The sequence below is a fragment of the Myotis brandtii genome, unplaced genomic scaffold, assembly GCF_000412655.1.
Source record: "Myotis brandtii unplaced genomic scaffold, ASM41265v1 scaffold708, whole genome shotgun sequence".
In the NCBI taxonomy this organism is placed as follows: Eukaryota; Metazoa; Chordata; class Mammalia; order Chiroptera; family Vespertilionidae; genus Myotis; species Myotis brandtii.
This window is the reverse complement of record NW_005370777.1, coordinates 400244-421410: the sequence shown is the minus strand read 5'-3', so window position 1 is coordinate 421410 and position 21167 is coordinate 400244. Positions and strand designations below refer to the sequence as shown.

The following is a 21167-nucleotide window of genomic DNA, read 5'->3' as shown; positions in this document are numbered from 1 at the left end:
TACTGTGGAGTCCAATTCGACTGGCATTTAACTTTAGAACGTGCTTCCCCAACTTAATCATCAGCGAACTCTAAGTAATTAATATAGGTACTGAGTGTATAGGTTTCATATTAAAATAGAATTGGGGGGGAAAGGCAAGTGGGAGGAGTGTAAAATTCCTCACTCATCCTTTAGTCACCAGTGTGGGATTTCTCCTCTGCTGCTTCCCTTAGTCTAGCCCAGACTTTCCCACACTTCAGTGGCACTGTGAATTATGCTACAGGGTTGTTTATCCAGAACCACATCGTCTGTGTCTGATGGGTGAGTTCAGAGACCTCAGAGGAAAACGTTAGCTATCTTTATAAACCCGTCCTGAACAGACTGCACACTGCTTCCCTTAGTCTAGCTCAGACTTTCCCAAACTTCAGTGGCACTGTGAATTATGCTACAGGGTTGTTTATCCAGAACCACATCATCTGTGTCTGATGGGTGAGTTCAGAGACCTCAGGAAAACATTTTCCATCTTTATAAACCCGTCCTGAACAGATTGCACGAGAAAATGAATGACCAGAGATGCAAATTTCTGGAGAGACCCTGAACCTTTCCTGTCTACATTTCTCACTTGTGACATAGGGAGGCCGGCCCCTGGTCATGTCATCCTGCGCTTTGGGCAAAGTGCCATTGCTGTCCTCGTGGTGACCTCTCTGGGCACATGAGCGGGGCTGCCTGGTCTGTGAGAGGCCATCGGCATCATTTAGAGTGGGTTTCAGGTCGGCTTCTGATACAGATGCTGGGGGCTGTGCAGGAAACTTCCGAGTAGCTGTTGTAACTATGGGGTGTTGCTTCTTGGTTTTAATAACAAGCAGATCTTATCAGCAGCTGGGTGGAAGGTAAATCGCCCATCTTTCTAAACTTCTGTGGAGGCAGGGGGCTGTTCTGCCTCTCAGAACCGGCTGCCATCGGCGGCTGCTCTCCTGTCACACTGACACGGCCCCCTGGCTGGGCTGATTGGTCGCTGGCAATAACTGATGTGGAATACTGATATTCTCGCTGGCAGTTCCTTCCACGCCAAAGAGGCTCCTCTTCTCGCCTTCCTGACCCCAGCCCGGTGCGCTGCTCAGCCTCCCCAGACCTTGCCGCCCCTGCACCCGGGGGAGGACCAGTCCTGGGCGTGATGCTCTGAGGCTGCTGAAATCCGCCAGGCTGCTTTCACTCCGGCTCGCTCTCGGGAGAGTCCTGTTCCAGACTTCTCAGGGTTTTCACAGCACAGACAACTGTATGCGGGCCCCTGGGGAGGCTGAAAAGGACTCCTGTGTGGTGGTTTTATTGCCTTTCATCACTTTGCTGGCCGCATCCCCAGCCCTGCCTGGAGCCTGATGGTGGATTTCTTTTCTTGCCTGAGACGCTGAGGAAGGATCCCTTCTCCTTCTGTTGACTCTTTCTATTTTTATGGTAAGTGCTTGCCTTGAATGAGCTGGTCTGCGGCAGTGAAGGGAACGCTCTCGCTGTCTCTCTCGCTGGCTCGCTCTTCCCAGCTCAGCTTGGTGACCTTCTCTCTGCGGTCCCCCTGTTTACATGCATCCATGTCAGGGGAGCTCCCTAAAATGCCAGGAGTCATTTCTCCGGATTGCCTGCCTCTTGGTTTTTATCCTTTGCCAGAAACCCCAGCTCCTGGGCTGTGATGGAAACATAAGCACTTCTCTCTCTTTGTCCTTGAAGCGGCAGCTGGGGAAATGTGTTCAGGATGGTGAATCGCAGCAGTGTGCAGGGGATCTGTGGAGGGGGCACGGGCACATTTGGGCAAGGTGAATTCTTGGCATCTGGAGGGGCACTCTCTGGGAATCTGGAAGGCGTGGGGCTGATCCACCCACGGAGCAAACTCTTCCATCTTTCCGGGTGAAGGCGAGCACATGCATGAGTGATGTCGGAGTCCGCTGCGGGCAGTGGTGCTTTGCACACCTGCCGGTGGGTCCAGGATGGCCCTGGATCCTGTGGCTTTAACAACTTGGGCAATAACATCGGCGGCGGGAGGAATCCTGCACCGGCTCACGGGGGTAGACTGCATGACCTCATCGCTTCTTTCCCTTTGGAGTCTCAGGGTGCCTGTTCTGCAAACCATATTTTGCATCCTGTTCGGAGGGTGGTGTGTCAGTGACGATGGGAGCCTTTTTGAGTTGACAACATAGTTTCGTCCTCCCGCTGGGAGGTAACATGCTGTGAGGCTGTGAGAACGGTTAGACTTTTCTAAGAGAAAATAAGCAGGCTCCCAAGGAAGAACATGCGTGTTGCAGTGTCCACGGGCAGATTGTTTACCCCAGGGCATTCCTCCTGGAATAGGGCTCTGATGGTGCACCTGGTCTCCCGGGGCTTGCTGCAGAGAGTGCCACAACTTCAAGTCCATCCCTGGCTGCCTCTTGAAGCCCAAAGGAAGCCAAGAACATTTTGGTATAGTTCTCACCTTGTGGAGCCTGTGATTGAAGGGGTCTCTCTTCACAGGGACATTTTCTTCTTCCTCTTTTAATTTTTTTTTTAACTTTTGGTAGCAGGTGTGTTGAAGTATTTTGGTCAATGCAGCATCCCAGAGAATAAACGTCACAGTTGTAATTCTGCTTCATTCTTTTCTAGTCTTGGGCTAGAGGTGGGTCAACTTCTCTGATTTCCATTTCACTCTCAGGAAGCTTCCCATTCCACGCAATTCAGGCTGTGGTTTATAGGATACTGTACTCATACATGTGATCTGGGGGGTGGGGGATGGGTAATAAAGGAGGAAAAAACTGTGGAATGAAGTTGCTGGTCTCTCCCCCTGTTGCCTGGGAGTTTGGAATGTAAAGTTCCTTAATGTCCTGCTCATTCTCACCACTTTTGTTTCCACCATCTGTGTGGATTTTTCTTAGAATAGTGGTGATGACATATGCTTTTCCCTGGGTCCTGAGTAACAGCGTTTGGTGTTTTAATTTTGGTGGAGGGTTCTTTGCGTAAATGGAAGCATGCATATAAATATCTGCAAATTCTTGCTCTTTATTTAAATGATAGTCCAGTTGCAGAGTAAAACCACAGTGAGTTAACAGCAACAGCAACAAATTTAGATCCTTGCAGACTGCAATCTCTGAATCCTCAAACAATGTTTCAGTTACTTTCAGCATTGTTTAGATGAGCTGTCTTAAAATCCACTCTTTCCTACCTGGATTAGGGTTCCCTGCAAGATAGTGCTTTGACTGGCAGACTTCTCTGTTCCTTTGATGATTCTTTAATGTTTAGTTGTTTACTTTCTTCCTTAATAGTGTTTTCTTACTTTGCTTAAATTTTTTTGGTCCCGTTGCAAGGATTTTTATCAGGTGCTTGGCAAATCAGCTTGAAGTATTCATCAGCTCGGGTGTCATGGAAATAGACACATTTCACACTGCGGGCAATTTCAGATGTGACTAGGAAAGACTTCATTTTGATTAGTAGCAACTTTAGCTGTGAGATTAATTCCTAGACTTGTTTTATTTTGCTGAACAATGTTTATCTCTGCAGTCAGAACTGCATATATATATATATATACACACACACATAGACACTACTGTACTGTTTACTTGTGACTATTATGTGTTCATATTTTTAATAGTTGCAGCATGCTCACTTAGAGAATAGAAGAAACGTTTCTGAGATACTGAGAAATTGCTTAGCATTCTCTATCCTCTAGCTAACTTTTTTTTTTTCTGGTAGGGATTTTCCCGCCCCCCACACCCCTCCTCCATATAACACCTTTGGGAATTTCTTTGAATCTGGAGAGCCATTCTTCAGCCTTTCCTTGTCTCAGGGCATAGTGTCCTGTTAATTTCTTTGCAGGGTCTCCAGCGGCAGCATAGAAAACTACTGCAGGAAAAATGCACAAGAGCAGAGCCTCTTGGTGTGATGAAGTCACTGCAACATTTTATTTGCGCGTACTAATTTAGCTGCTGTGCCTTGCAACTGATTTTGCCTGCAACCCTAGCAAATCAAAGTTATTTGAAACGGCTCTAGAATCGCCTCGATTGGTTGCCTATGCAATTATTCACTTTGCACATTTCTTAATGACAGCTATCATTGAAACAGTGTTCTTACTCTGTTTCTTTTCAGTGTTGTTTTTCAGTTGAAATGGGCAGCTTATATTGTGAGTCACTGCTTTCCATTTTTATTTTCTTTCTTTCTTCTTTCTTTCTTTCCCACTTTTGCTTTATATATGTTTCTATACGTGAACCTGCATATGTGTACACATATAAACTCAGACAGTGAAAATTGGCGGTTAACGAAGAGGTGGCTACAGCTTCTCTTTTCGTAACCAAACTCCAGTGTTCAACCTGTAATCACGTAACTGAAAGAAGAAATCGCTCCCATTAATATAAATATAACCTCATGCTTCTGCAGACATTCTTGTCATTGAAACTGTTTCCCATAGCTGATTGCCAGGACCAGAAATAGAATCAGTTTTGCATTTTAATTAATGACACCCTGCATCTCTCTAGGTTGGACTGCCCTTAAATCCTTACATGTTTACTATCTAAAAGGTCTTTGTGTTAAGAGGGGGAGTTTATGGGTGATACCAAGTAAAATCATTTGATTATGTGATATAACCTTTCTCTGGGAATTGAATGGACAGTATCATTAAGGATGTTGGCTGAATTTTTCTGTTGCTTTTCCCAATGCAATTAAATCCATATATTCCCTTTATTCTCCACAAGCCTTTTTTTTTTTACTGAGTAAAATGAGTAATGCACAACTCCCACATAAAGCTGCTCAGAGGGAGAACCGTGCTTTAACAGAGATTCAAAACCACTTCTGACACCAGCCATGGTGATCTACTTTGAAAGGAACTTGCTATTGCAATTGGCAACTCAGACAGATTGTATAACATAGGAGAGATGCTCAGGAGCCGTGTGGAATGCTGCATTTCGATCCGTGCTTCCTTACTGAATTCGTTTAGGACGACAGTCATTAGATCAGCTTTGCAGAAACAAATCATGTCCTCAGTAGTATAACAACCTAACCAGGCTGTCATCAATGTTTGTGTTGCAAGTTCTATCTCATGGGTGGTAGAGGGAGATGGCAGAAGTTTGGAGGAAACCCAAATCACAGCCCCCAAATAATGCAAGATGAAAGGGGAATATTCTTCCCTATAGTTAGCATTTAATTCTCCAGAAATACCATTGGCTCTTAAGTCTGAAGAGCTAAGAGATTGATAAAAAACACATAGTGACAGGTTTTGAGGGCCTTTTCTCTAATAGAAATCTTGGACCCTTAGGCATCTGCTTAGTGACCTTCTGGCTTATGGGGCCCAACAGCCATTCTTACAGAAAGCAGACATATTGTAACACAGCAGGAATTCACTTACATTTTCCCAGTTGGTCTCCCACTGGGGAGTTGAGGGCCTTTTCTCTAATAGAAATCTTGGACCCTTAATTAGGCATCTGCTTAGTGACCTTCCGGCTTATGGGGCCCAACAGCCATTCTTACAGAAAGCGGACATATTGTAATACAGCAGGAATTCACTCATATTTTCCCAGTTGGTCTCCCACTGGGGACCTCCTGTGAGTGTCAGAGAGGGAATGAGTGTCTGGAGATCATCAGAGACCCTGGCCAGTCACAACAGGATGTCTTCAGGCTCCCAGGTTCTAGTCCAGCTCTAGCTGCTAACTGGCTGTAAGACTCAAACTCATGTCTTCTACATTGGGCTGGGGCCAGATGATCTCAGAGGGCTCCCCCACCCATTACAAATTGTGAACTGTTATTTTACCTCTGATATTGACTGGGTAGATGGTAATTTCTAAAGCAGCGGACTCATCCTGGAAGGGACGGGCTATACCTTCCCTTGACCCTACAAAGCCCACAGAACTACAGCAGTGACATGAGTATCAGAGTTACTCAGAAAAGTGTGGTAATGGTGAACCTTCGTGGACAGGGCTCATGTGTATATGATGATCAGCTGCTGACCCTGGGACGTTTTGAAATGTCTCTCCTTACCATCCAAAGGGACCTTGAGGTCACCTACCCTCTTCCTTTCGAGATAGGGAAGCTGAGGTCCAGGGAAGTTAAGTGCCTTCCTCAGGGTGGGAGACCTGGCCAGAGAGGGAATGAGTGTCTGGAGATCATCAGAGACCCCAGCCAGTCACAATAGGATGTCTTCAGGCTCCCAGATTCTAGTCCAGCTCTAGTCGCTAACTGGCTGTAGGACTCAAACATGATCATGTCTTCTACATTGGGCTGGGGCCAGATGATCTCAGAGGGCTCCCCCACCCATTACAAATTGTGAACTGTTATTTTACCTCTGATATTGACTGGGTAGATGGTAATTTCTAAAGCAGCGGACTCATCCTGGAAGGGACGGGCTATACCTTCCCTTGACCCTACAAAGCCCACAGAACTACAGCAGTGACATGAGTATCAGAGTTACTCAGAAAAGTGTGGTAATGGTGAACCTTCGTGGACAGGGCTCATGTGTATATGATGATCAGCTGCTGACCCTGGGACATCTTGAAATGTCTCTCCTTACCATCCAAAGGGACCTTGAAGTCACCTACCCTCTTCCTTTCAAGATAGGGAAGCTGAGGCCCAGGGAAGTTAAGTGCCTTCCTCAGGGTAGGAGACCTGGTTAGCACCTGGGCAGGACAGTTCAGTGCAATGTTCATGGGTTTACTCAGACCCCTGTTTCATTCCTGGTGTGGGGATGAAACACAGCTGATACTTGCTGGGTCTTTCATTGCTCACAAAACTGCCTTGTGGTATCTAACTCACTGGGGTCCATTATTTCTGGGTTCATTTCAGGCAGATTACGTGGCTGTACCAGTCAGAGTGAGTCACATCAAGCAAATATTTATGGTAATTTGTTCATGCTCGTGTGGAAGTGCATTTTTTATATTGAAATTCTGCTTTCCTTATGAACATTTCAAGAATTTTACACGAACACTATGCTTAAGTGTCCCCTTATGCTTCAATTATTTAGTTGATTATTTCTGTTTTGCAAAGAGGGGGTGATGCGTATGGATTCATTCCTTCATCCATTCATTCACGTAATACTAACTGAGCACCTATTGTGTTCACCCTAATGTCAGACAGTTGAAATCAGCGGTGAGACAGCCGGATGCAGCCACTGCTTTGAGGAAGTTCAGAATCTAGTTATGATTCATAGAGTTGATCATCTTTTGATGCTCAGCCAGTGATCGCTTACTGTTTCACATGGTTTCTCAAAAAAAAAATCCAGTCAAAAAATAGTTCTTGCCCATGGTTATTACACGGAGAAGTTCCTTTGATAAAAATATACCTTTGCTGTCATCACGACACATATTGTACAGTTTTCCAACACAGTATTTTTAGCTTCTGATTTTGTTAAAAATAGAAATAGAATTAGAACGAAAGAGATTAATTAGCTAAGCTTGTTTGCTCTATTGTTCTGACTTAAGAAATGACAATCCCATTCTTTGGCCAAACTTACCTGTTGCCTGGAATCCTCAATTGATAGTCTGAAATGCATGGTGTCCATGGAACAAATTGCAGGTGAATAAGCATCAGGGGGTGAATAAGCATCACCGCCTCTGCAAAACAGAAATAAATAATCAACTAAGTAGTCAAGCGTGAGGGAAGACTTAAGCATAGTGTTTATGAAATTCTTGAAATGTTCCTAAGAAAAGCAAAATCCTATATAATAAAAGGCTAATATGCAAATTGTCCTCTCGGGAGTTCGACCAGGAGACTGGGAGTTCGATCGTTCTCTGTGATGTGTGCTGACCACCAGGGGGTGGCGTGGAACATGGTGGGTGACCAGCGGTGGCAGGGTGCTGAGGGAGCAAGGGAAGGAGGAGGTGGGGAGGCTGGGAGGCGGGGAACCTGATCGGCCCTGATCGCTGGCCAGGCCTAGGGACCCTACCCGTGCACTGGGCCTCTAGTTTCAATATAAAAAATTGGCCATGCATACCAGGTCCATCGAAATGGACAACCCTTGCCTTCTTGTTTTGCGAGCCCCCTGGAGTGTTCCAGAAGAACCAGAACAATTGCAATGCTCAGAAATATGCAGCTCTTGCTTTCCTTAGTGCCTTGCACATTCTCTTTCCTCTGCCTGGAATGTCTCTCCTTTTTCTTCAGACTAATTTCCAGGGCAAGTTCAGATATCATCTCCCATGGAAGCTTTTTGACACTTACCACCTTTGTGTGACTTTTATTGTACAAAGCTGAACTAGGTTGACCACGTCTGTCTCTTGCATTCCTTAGTACAAAGATTTCATAGGGCTTAATAGACTATACTGTAATTATTTGTCTACTTGGCTCTCTCCCAAATAGACATTTTGTTTCTTGAAGACAGGGACCTTATTTTTATCTCTGTACTGCAAGGTCTAGTTCAGTGACTGCTATAGCAGATACCCAATAATTGTTGAACATGTAGATTAGGAATGACTATCTAAAACCAGTGGTGATGGTTTTATATTGGTGACTATTGCTCTATGTAGAAAAGGAATTTTTCAGAGCAATGTGATTATATAAATTATAGTGAGAAGGATCAAGAGTTTGGCAGCCATTAGAAATTCTGTGCAAACCTCAGAAAATGTCTCTGCCTCCAAGTGAGTTCCAAAAAAGTAAACAGCAAGAATTTATTAAGTTTCTTCTATAAGCAAAGCATTGTGTTAGGTCCCCAGGAATGAAAGATTAGAAAATAAAAAAAGAGGTAGACTTCTAGTCAAGATGGCAGCATAGGTAAATGTGGTACTCGCCTCCTCCCACAACCACATCAAAATTACAGCTAGACTAGAGAACAGCCATCATTCAGAACCACCTGAAATCTAGATGAATGGAAGTCCTACAGCAAGGGAATTAAAGAAGAAGCCACACTGAGACTGGTAGGAAGGGTGGAGACGCGAAATGGGGTGGTCCTACATGTCAGGATTCTAGTGCCAGGAAGAGAAGTCCCCAAAACTTATGGTGCAAACCAGCAGGAATTGTGGCTGAGGGAGATGGAAGCTACTGGAGCCCTATGTAGAAAAGGAATTTTTCAGAGCAATGTGATTATATAAATTATAGTGAGAAGGATCAAGAGTTTGGCAGCCATTAGAAATTCTGTGCAAACCTCAGAAAATGTCTCTGCCTCCAAGTGAGTTCCAAAAAAGTAAACAGCAAGAATTTATTAAGTTTCTTCTATAAGCAAAGCATTGTGTTAGGTCCCCAGGAATGAAAGATTAGAAAATAAAAAAAGAGGTAGACTTCTAGTCAAGATGGCAGCATAGGTAAATGTGGTACTCGCCTCCTCCCACAACCACATCAAAATTACAGCTAGACTAGAGAACAGCCATCATTCAGAACCACCTGAAATCTAGATGAATGGAAGTCCTACAGCAAGGGAATTAAAGAAGAAGCCACACTGAGACTGGTAGGAAGGGTGGAGACGCGAAATGGGGTGGTCCTACATGTCAGGATTCTAGTGCCAGGAAGAGAAGTCCCCAAAACTTATGGTGCAAACCAGCAGGAATTGTGGCTGAGGGAGATGGAAGCTACCAGGCAGGTCCTCTTAAAGGGCCCATGCACAGACTTACCTGGACTTGCTCATCTGAGCTCCAGCACTGGGGTAACAGCTCGAAGGGCACCAGGGACATCAGGGGAGGAAAGGAATTATCTGGCATCAGGACAAGAGCGGCAACTTTCTGCTAGCTATACAGAAATGCTGGCAAAAGCCATTGTTCCCTTTTTGAGACTCCTCCACCCTCCCACAGGGCTGACTGGCAGGCACCATATCTGAATCTCCATCAACCTAGTCCATACTATTTGCCCCACCCTGGTGATTCCCTGAGACTCTGCCACACCCAACTTTTGGGATGACCCAAGCTGTTTCCAGTGGCATTCCCATATGAATGGTCTATCTTGGCTCATGCTTCAGACGTTCCTAAAATCTCTCAAACAAACAGCATCTGGCCTCAGAATGCCCAGTACTTATTGATAAGTGGCCCCAGGCCTGGCACTAGCAGCAACCACCTTGGTTCTCAGTTTGCCTCAATAGGGTATCTCCAAGCCCAGCACAAGTAACAGCCATCTGCAGATCGCTTTGTAGCTAACTGGGCAGAACACAGGTGGCGGCTGACCTTGGTCTGCACCTCCTGCGAGGCCCCAGAGCCAGCGCACCTTGTGGACAGCTTCAGACCATGTCAAAGCACTCCTTAACCACCTCCACAAGCAACCGACTCAAGAGGTGGACTCAGTGAGCACCAGAGCCCTGCTAAAGTAAGTCCTGCTCTGTGGGGTAAACCCCTGCATAGCTGACCCTCCACAGTGGTCAATGACCATAGCCAGTCCTTGCAGTCGACTGACTTGAGGGTGAATCCCTCCCATTGATGTGCCAATAGCAATCAAGGCTCTCAAATACAATAGGAGAATGTACACAGCCTAAATTGGGGGCGGGGGAAGGCATACCTGCAGTGCCCCAGCTCAGTGATGGGGAGGCTGAGTCACTGGATCCTACAGAACACCTACTACATAAGACCAATCTACCAAGTCCCGGAGATGTAGCAACTATATCTAGTGCATAAAAACAATCACAGGGAGGCTGTCAAAACAAGGAGACAAAGAAACATGTTCCAAATGAAAGATCAGAAAAAGAACCAAGCAAAATGGAAATGAGCAACCTAATAGACGTAGAGTTCAAAACACTGGTTATAAGGATGATCAGTGCACTTAATGAGAACTTCAGTGGCATAAAAAATTATGTGAAAACCATAAAAAACAACCAGTCAGAAATGAAGAATAATTTACAGGGAATCAACAGTAGAGTAGATGAAGCTGAGAATAAAATCAGTGATTTGGAATATAAGGAAGCAAAAAGCACCCAATCAGAACAGCAAAACAAATTTTAAAAAATGAGGATAGTGTAGGGAACCTCTGGGACAACTTCAAGCATACCAATATTTGCATCAAGGGGATGCTTGAAGGAGAAAAGGGAGCAAGAAATGAAAACCTATTTGAAAAAATAATGACAGAAAACTTCCCTAACCTGGTGAAGGAAATAGACATACAAGTCCAAGAAGCACAGAGAGTCCCAAACAAAATGAACCCAGAGGCCCACACCAAGACACATCATAATTAAAATGCAAAAGGTTAAAAACAAAGAGAGAATCTTAAAAGCAGCAAGAGAAAAGCAGTTAGTTACCCATAAGACTGTCAGCTGATTTCTCAACAGAAACTTTGCAGGCCAGAAAGGATTGGCAAGAAATATTCCAAGTGATGAAAAGCAAGGACCTACAATCAAGATTACGCTACCCAGCAAAACTATCATTTAGAATTGAAGATCATATAAAGAACTTCCCAGATGAGAAAATGCTAAAGGAGTTCACCAAACCAGTATTACTTGAAATATTAGAGTCTTTAAGAAGAAAAAGAAAAAAAAGGTAAAAATATGTATGAATAATAAAATGGCAATAAGTGATATCTATCGATGATTGAATCTAAAAAAATAAACAAGCAGAAGAGAACGTAGAGTTATAGATACAGAGAACATTTTGACAGTTGCCAGATGAGAGGGGGAGTAGGAGATTGGCGAAAAAGGTGACGGGATTAAGAACTACAACTTGGTTGTTACAGAATAGTCATGGGGATGTAAAGTACAGCATAAGGAATATAGTCAGTAATATTCTAATAACTATGGTGTTAGACGGGTACAGGATTTATCAGGATGATCACTATGTCTAATGAATGGGGATACACCTGAAACTAATATTATATTGTATGTCAACTGTAATTGAAAAACAAAAAAAATGATTTAAATTTTAAAAAAAAGTAACACCATAATTTCTGTCCTCCAAAAAGCCACAAATTAGTAAGGATTTGTTTCATGTGTCGATGACCTGGTTACAATGCAGACTGTTATAAATAGAGATTTTAGTAGGCTGTAGACTTACAGTAAGGCAGAGGGAAGAAAGGCCATTCTAGAAAGAGGAGCTGGCTAGAGATTTGATAATGTGTCAATAATGAGGTGGAGTTGGTGGGGCAGTTGGCAGAGTGGGGAGTGGGGCTGCGAGAAGGGGAATGGAAAATGCAGAGGAAGGTGAGGAATCTTTGGCTAGGGGAGATGGGAGTAGTATCTAAATGGCAGTCTGTTTCTGGAAGATAATTAATATGGTCTAGAAAAAGCCAAATGGAAATTTGTTTGGAATCTCTCCTCAGGTTTAATTAAATCAAAAGGCTGTGTTCAGCAGGGAAGAAGGGCAGTTGCTCAGTACACAACTGCATAGGCTCGCTTCTCAACCATCCCTTTTGCCCTTGAGGGTACGCTTTGACATTCAAAGGAAATGAAGCCAGGAAATCTAACCTAAATCAATCCGTTAGACTTAGAGAGAGATTGAGGTCACTGAAGTATCTGTTCATATACTGTCCACAGTGTAAAAACCCCATGGCCCTTTGATGCTTTATTACTTATAACTTAGTTATGTTTCTTTTTCTTTGGCAATTAACTTCATGCTATTTACAAGGAATACAATCATTTTATGAACCAGCTGGGATATGCATGCATAAGCTAGTTTCATATAGAAGAAAAGTGGCTTAGGATTTTCTGTGTGTGATGATTAAGTTCATCCCTAAAGTATGATTTCTGGTGTGCCTCTTCCTTCCTTTGGTGTTGTTTTTTTTTCCTGAAAGAATCAGGTAACATGTTTAGGGAGTGGCAAGTTAAGTTTTGTATATCTCAGAATTGGATCTGATCAGATGACTCCTTATCCTGAAAGTAACCCAGAAGATTGAGGGGTGGCAAGGAGGATCTCAAGATATCCTGGACAGAGCATGAAAGCAAATACATTTTGTTCATGGAGCAAGACATAACGAGATAGAAGTTTCATGCATTCACTCATTCATTTATCAAGTACTTGCTGAGTACTTACTCTGCTCCAGGCTCAGTTCTAGGCACTGGAGATATGACAAAGTGAACAAAACAGTCAACATCTTGCCGGGAGGACAAGATAAGCACCTTAGCCTTTACAGAGCATGTCAGGTGGTGTAAGCATTATGGAGACAAAGAAAATGAAGACTGTCTTTGCTACTATTCTCTTCACATTTGGGCTTTCTTTCCATTTTTTTAAAACTTATACATTATGTTAAAATTATCTTCTCTCCATTCACTGCCTTTAGCTCACTGTTGTTATATTTACTTTCTATCTAGTCTGTCATAAACCACTGTCTTGAGGGTTTTCTCCCCTAGATAAGTTTAACAGTTGAAACAATTGGGAATACTTAGGAACAAGAATTATAAACAAGCTTTTAGTTCTTGAATTGATGGAAAGGAAAAGTACTATGGACTTCAAGGCTCATGAGTATTTGTCTCAAGGGTAAAGTTGTCAGAATTTAGATGAAGAACGTGGGGAAGAAAAGGACCTGTTTCTTGCTTGAGTTTGAAGGGAGCAAGTTGGGGTGTTCTTCTGCAGCCTGGTAACTTGAGTGCAGGGAACTCTGACACAGCTCATTAGGAGAGGGAGGTGGAAGTGAACTAGAAAGTGAACACAAAAGCAGTTTAGCAAGGTTTTTCAATTTGGGAAGAAAGGAGGGAAAGCCAGAGAGACATATGTATATCAATGAGCAACATTTACCAAAACAGGTTCTGCCTAATGTGGAACATCTGGGTGAGTTGTATAATGGAAATGGTGCTTGGAAACAAAAAGCAATATTTATGGATTTCCCCAAATTCCCACTCTCTATTCGCTGTGATCTTTAACTCAGTATCAGTGTTTCATTCTACTCCAAGCAAGCTTTTCACCCATTCGTTCTACCTTGCCTCTAAAAGAATTAGGACTTACAGGAAAGTATCTCCTGGTGGTGATGAGCCTGGGCTCTGGGGCAGACAGTCCAGTTCCCATCCTGCCTTTGCCGCTAACTCACCTTTGGACCTTGTGCAGGTTACTTAGTCACTACGCATATAATTGTCCCCGGTTATAAAAATGGGGATAACTAACAGCCTCTACCTCACTGAGTTGCTGGGGATGTTAAATGAGATGGTACAGAGAAAGTGCTTAGCTCAGTGCCTTCAAGATGCTTACATTGCCCAACAGTTGTTTAACTTGTTATTATCATTATTTGTCTCTCTGGTATTAGGAAGCAAGTACACACAGATGTACTAGTATGTGTGTGCTTGCTTGCTTAGCAGAACTTTTCCTTAATAATTATGATCATCCTTTCTTCTTCATGTCTCTGATTAATGGTTTTATGATGAAGCTTTTTGGACGAATTTCACAGTTTTTGCTATCCGTCATTTAAATGCTTGTTGTGATTTGGAATTCACTTGGATTGTAAGTCTGACTCAGTGATGTATGAACAGGGGAACTGAAGGACTACAGGCCACAGGGATCCATGGGAGGAGGGACCTACTAGACACAGTAAGTGACTTTCTGACCAGAAAAGAGAAAACTGAGCAAGATGGCAGCAAATATATATATATTTAAACAGGAAGGGACAGGGAGAGAGAGATAGAAACATCAGTAATGAGAGAGAATCATTGATTGGCTGCCTCCTAAATGCCCCCTCCTGGGGGTTGAGCTTGCAACCTGGGCATATGCCCTGACAGGAATTGACCCATGACCTCCTGGTCCATAGGTCAATGCTCAACCACTGAGCCATGCTGGCCAGCTATTTTTATAAGTTTTTCATATTTGAGAGGTATTAGGGATGGTTGCTCCTCAGGTGGTGCATTGTAGCTTGCAGTTTCCTGGAGAGAAAAGCTGACAGGATGGGATTGGTATAGATGGGGGGAGGGTGACTAGGGAGAAGTGGTTATATGCCAGTAAGTGTATAGGAAGGATTTCTAAAAGTAGGATGGATGCCTGGGTCACAGGGCATGCGAGTTTAAAATTTTGATAGCTCTTACCACATTGATAGAAGTGTGATAATTTACTCTCCCACCGGCAACGGAGAATGCCTGTGTCCTTCCTCACTGCTAAACCCGCTAACATTCTGATATTTGCTGGTCTGCTAGGTGAAGAGTTTAATTTGAGCATCTTTTCATGTTTTCCCTTGTGTTGTCCCCTTCTGTGAATAGTCTGTGCCTTTTGTGAACTCACTTGTAAAAGTTGAGTGTTGGCCTTTTTGATTTTTGGGAGCTCTTCATATGTTAAAGAAATTAGCATTTCCTTATGATTTCCCCCAAAATATTTCCCCCCTAATCTGTCATTTGTCTTTTGATATTATATGTGATATTCTGAGCATAAGAACTTTTTTAATTTTCATGTAGTTAAAGTTGTCTTTTGTAGTTTCTGGATTTGGGGTAATAATCAAAAAAGCCTAACCAACTCTGGGCACATAAAACTGGTTCTTTCACAATTTCTTTTTGTATTTTTCTGATTTTATTTTTGTCTGTGTCGTTAGTTCACACTTATTTTTGGTGTAGGAATGAAATCGAAATTCAATTTTATTTTCTCCCAATAACTACCCAGTTCCCTCCAAACATTTCTTGAACAATGTGTCTTTCCCTAGCCTGGGATGTGGTAATCCTTGAGAAAGATGATGTTTACTTAGATCAGGGTGAAGGTTGCCTGAAAGGGTAGCATCATCTATTAAATCCCCTTATGCAGTTAGAACTATTTTTGGAGAATCTGCTCTGTTTTGTTGACTGTCAGCTTGTTGGCTAGCTCCACACTGTTAACTTCCCTGGTTTTATGTGTTTTAGTATCTGGTATGGCTGGTCTTCTCTTGTTATTTATTTTTTTTTGTTCCAGGATTTTCTGGGTCTTCTTACATGCTTATTTTTTTTGTATGAACTTTAGAAATTGTCTAGTTCTTTAAAAAACCCATGTTTTAGGGAAAGGTTAAATTAAATTTATAAATTATCTTAGGAAGATTTTTTTTTAATGAAATTGTTCCAACCTGTCCCCAAACAGGATATATATACTATTTATTCAGATGTTCTTTTATGAATCTCAGTAGTCTTTTAAAGTATTCTTTCTACACACACACACACATATGTGTGTGTGTATAGTATTTTTTTTTCTTTAAATAAATTATTCAAAATGGTTTTATGGTAGTTCCTTGTCTAGTCTTCACACATTTCCAGGAGTACTGAGGGATGAGAAGAGAAAGGGAGTGTTCTTTAGGCACTATAGAATGAAAAAATTACCTGGGGAAAATATTGAAAATTTATACACGTAGATGTGATGGACTCATTTGTTTCTTTTATCGCTCCTTTAAAAGCCCATATTTTGAATTGCCCATCTAACTCTAAAAAACATTTGTTTTAAATTTGCAACTGAATTTAATGTCTTCACATTCCCAAATTCAGAGCACCAGTTGCTCAGATCCTTCTGCAAATGTTCTGTATCATTGCCTTATTATTAATTAATTTGTCTATAATTAACTCAGGAGGCAATTAATGAGCACTTACTGTAGGCCAAGCATGAGGAATATGAATACTAATAAGATATGGCCCCTTTCTTTAAGGGGTTTGCTGTTCACCGGGCAGCTGACCTGAGAATAAATAATTGTAATAAAATAAGGTAATGTGCTTTCTTGAAAATATCTGCAAGGTGGAGGTGGAGCATGGAAGGGGAAGGCTTAAGGCTGTCCTGGGGCAGAGGAGGTAGCATCTGCCCTGAGACCATTCGGATGAGTTGCAAAGCAGGGGAGGCTGCCCCAGACAGAGAAACAATCAAGTGCAAAGACACTGGGGGCATAAGTGAGCTGCACGTAATTTATTCTTTGGGGCGATGTCGGAGATGAAGCTTAGCCAGAAGGCTCAGGCCAGATCTCCAAAGGCTTAATATGACAGGGAAAGGAGGTTTTGCTGTATTCTGTAGGCACTGGACAAAATTTTGAGCAGGAGAAAGACAAGGTCAGATTGTAGATAACATCACTCTGAGAGCCAAATGCAGTCCAAATTAGAAGGACTGGTGTATGCAATGAGGGGGATACTGGTGTGGAGATGATAGTAGTGGGCCCTGGGAGAGACGATTTCTCATTAGGCATTAGGAATGACAAAGGGACCTTATGTAAGATTTACTCATTCAATAATTACTTATTTCAATCATCTGAAAGGCCAGGCTCTAGTCTAGGCCCCAGGATACAGCAGTATATAAAATAAATATGCTCCCTGCTCCCAAAGAGATTACATTTAAGTAGGAGGAGATTTACAAAAAAGCTGATAAATTAACGGATGTCAGGACATTGTAAGTGAAGCCGAATGAAGGGGAAAGCGAAGGTGGCATGGAGTATGCCGGCCAGGGCAGTCCTCTCAGCAACGTGCTATTTGAGCAGAGCCCTGAGTAGGGGAGTGAGGGTGTGAGCCAGGGGATATATGGGAAAAGATGCCCAAGCATGGGGAACGGCCTGTGCAAAGGCCTGCCCTGAGAAGAGATTGCGCCTGGCTTGATTAAAGAATAGCAAGGAGGCCAGGAGCACAAGAGCAGAGTGACAGAGGAGGAGGCTGGGAGCTGGGGGTCATGGTAGGAATTCGAGTTTGCTCAGAGTGAGGTGGGAAGCCAGTGCTTTGAGTACAGGAGATCCATGATTTGACTGGCAGCCTCGAAAGGATCTCATTTACTGCTGCATGGGGAACAGACCGTGGGGAGTTAGGGTGAAGGCACACCAGCTAGGAGGCTGGTGCAGAAATCAGGACAGAGGTGATGATGGACCACGGTGGTGGCATTGGAGGTCGTGAGAGGTGGAAGATATGCATCTGACTCCCACCTGGAGCTGAAAGGATGCAGGGAGATAAACCTAGGAAGTAAAATGGACACCTATAGATTAGATAACCGCTGCTAAGGAAATGGTGTCTTAAAGGGAGATGAAGAAACAATATCTGGGGAGGGCCACTTCAGCGAGAGTAGTCAATGGGGTTAGAAGGGTGAGTGTGCCATCATGAACTCCTAAAGCAGTGGTTCTCAACCTTCTGGCCCTTTAAATACAGTTCCTCATGTTGTGACCCAACCATAAAATTATTTTCGTTGCTACTTCATAACTGTAATGTTGCTACTGTTACGAATCGTAATGTAAATATCTGATATGCAGGATGGTCTTAGGCGACCCCTGTGAAAGGGTTGTTCGACCGCCAAAGGGGTCGAGACCCACAGGTTGAGAACCACTGTCCTAAAGGGTTAACTTTTATGCATCTGTGTGTACTTGCAAACCAGCCTGAAATGTATGAAATGGTTCCATAGAGAAATTTGGGAATTTCCTTACTCTGGGAAGCTGTGTAAAATAGGGTTAATTGGAAACATATCAATGGTATCTACTTTTTTGAGCAATAATATTGATACATTTAAATTTACTTTAAGCAATTTCACATCCTGAGAATTTTCAGCAAATAGTAATTAGGACCCTGATAGTATAAGAAGTTGGCAGCCCATTGGGATTGACATGGGAGAGGAACAATGTGGGGACACAGAAAAGGACCCACAGATCCTGGGGCTTGGGAGTGTTTGGAAAATGAATTAAATATGGCTGAAAATTATACATTGCCTAACATTTTACCAAGTACTTTAAGCTGAAAAAGTTCTTTCTAAAGCCTATGTACATTTTTTCCTTTAGCAAAAGGTATAAAATGTTCCGGAGAGTGGAGTCAAGACTAGTTCCCTTATCTCTGAAAGTTATCTTTGAGTGATGCAGTGGCCTCCGTTTCAAATAGTAAGCGTGTTTCTGTAAATCATGTGGTGTCTTAGGCCACGAAACTGAAAATACACTCATGAAAGATTTTATGGATCCCAGCCAAGATACCCCTTTTGTCAGACCCTGACTTTTGAAGGATTTTAGGCTGCTTATAAGGTTTTAGATTTCCCTTGCAAAATTGAGGAAGAAAATCATGCCACAAACTGCCCTAATCACTGGGGACGAGGTAAGTTTCCACAGTATGGGACAAGTAGAGATCAAAACTGGACAGGACTGGAGACTGTTGTCTTGGTCATACTGATGAAGTGATATCGTTTGACATGTTTTTTACCCAGTTAACTATACTTATAGTAAATCAAGTACAGTCTTGATTGAATTAAAGAGCCCCTTAAATCACGGCAGTCAATAAAAAAATCCCTTTTCCTGTTATCCCCTTAGGTCGCATTAACTGGCCCCTGCTTTTATGAGATTATATAGACTTATGTCATAGTGTTAATGGTATACCATGTATGTGTGTGAATGTATCCATATAGACATACATGCATATGTAACTTCTCCTTCCCCCCAGACTGGAGTAGTCTTTTTGAATCATGAACCATTCTTATTTTCCTTTTAGTTCTTCACATGTAGCTTAGTGTCTGGCACAAAGTAGGACCTCAGAAAATGGTTGTTGATCAAAACTTAGAAACATATTTTGTTTTTTGTTAATCCTCACCCAAGGATATTTTAAATTGCTTTTTTAAAGAGAGAGAGTAAGGGGGGAGGGAGGAAGGGAGGGAGGGAGAGAGAGAGAGAGAGAGAGAGAGAGAGAGAGAGAGAGAGACAGACAGAAAGAAACATCAATCAGTTGTCTCACATACTTTCCCTGACTGGGGATGGAACCCGCAACCCAGTTATGTGTTCTGACTGGGAATGGAACCTCCAACCCTTTGGTGTACAGGATGATGCTTTCATTAGCTGAACCACCCAGCCAGGGCTTCTTCTTGTCTTGTTGTTGTTCTGTTGATTAAATGCTCCTGTACTCTGTTTAGTTTTTAATTTCGTTTGGAGACCCTAATGATTGTACCTTGTGTTCTGACTTGGTTTTATGTGACAGTCTATAGCATATTTATGACTCCAACCATTAAAAGAATAGGCAATATTTTCAAGAGAAATAGCTCTGTAGATGGTGACGGAAAGAGCATGAAACTATAGCATGAAGGTACATACATAGGTATTCATGTGTATATAACCTCATACCAGAGGAATTTGGGGTACGGATACAAATACATAATATTTGGCAGAGTGAAAAGAGATTTAAAAAAAGCAAGGAAGAAAAGTTGGGAATAAAATGGAACCAGGAATGCAATTAAATGCGTGTCAGAATGACCTAAGTGTAAGGTCCAGGGGCCACAGCTGTGGCTGTAAGTTTCCCATCAGCCTGTGGGAAGAGGAAACACTTGCAGGAACAAAGAGAAACCAGTTGCTCAGGATGATTATAACCACTCTTGGCACCAACATCAGAGAAGTTCTCCCAGGAATCTCCATAAAGAGTACACAGCGTTTTGTTATGAAAATCATCAAATTTTACATGGCCGATCCTCCACCAACACTTTGGTGTTGATAGCATTGCTTCAAAGCAGAATTCTGTAAAAGGCCCTTTTATAACTGTAAGGTTCTTTTTGGGTATCCTATTCACTATGGATTCGATTTGGCCCAGCGACATGAAGAGTAGGTGTAGTACTTGTCCTTCAAGCACTCTTCCCTGTGTATTGTTTTTCTCAGCTGAGGTTTTGAGAATTATTCGTTGACATTGAACCTGAGGTGGCATTACTCCCAGATTCATAAAGCCTAGATTGCAGCTTTTCTTTGTGGCCAGTTGAGACTTGGTGCCTTAGCCAAATGTCAAATTAAAGCTGGGGTTAGCATCCTAGAGCGAGCTGAGTTGCTAACAAACACATTTGCCTGAAGAGCAGGCTGCCCTCCTTATTCCCAAGGGCAGCATTGGGGGAACCAAGCAGCAGAGCCACAATTACACACGCACAGAAGATTCTGTAGCGCTCAGACAAATGCGTGGTCATCTCCAGGGCCTTGAAACAGGTATTCCTGGGATATATCCAAACACTTAGCAAAGTACAGGGTTTGAAGGCATCAGTTCCCAAACTCTCAATTATATATGCTCAGTTTTATCTCTCACCTCCCCCTTCACAATTACTCTTTCCCATTTTAGCAAAGAATGGAATCTCTTTTATCCTCCCCAAATATTACTGTAGTGTATTGTGCAGTGGTATAAAACCCACCGGGCCCTGAACAGAACAGCAATTTGAAATATTCTCCTGCCAAATAAGTATGGTAGTGTGTGAGCAATAACAGACTTTCCAACATAAACATGTACTACATTGGGATAAAGTTCTGTGGGAAGTGGACTCAGTGTAAGAGTTAAAGGGGAAAAAAAACACTAACCCTGCAAATTTTCCAGCTGCTAAGGAAGAGCTTGAACTTGGTCAGTTATTTTAAAAATGGATAATGGTGTTTGTATTAGACAGGCTTCTCTAGAGGAACAGAACTAGTAACATATTCACATACATACACACATAAGGCAGCAGGAGGGAGAGAGGTATTAAGAGATAAGGAACAACATAAAC

At 42.7% G+C, this 21167-nt stretch overlaps 1 protein-coding gene across 3 annotated transcripts in view; it reads left to right on the top strand.

Moving 5' to 3' along the window:
* Positions 1–733: 733 nt before the first annotated feature.
* The window catches only part of ANO4 (anoctamin 4), a 242626-nt gene continuing 222192 nt past the window's right edge, over positions 734–21167 (top strand). For all 3 annotated transcript variants that reach the window (XM_014530042.1, XM_014530041.1, XM_005882339.2), the window contains exon 1: positions 734–1431. The gene's annotated coding sequence lies outside the window, so the exon portion shown is untranslated. The remainder of the gene's footprint in view (positions 1432–21167) is intronic.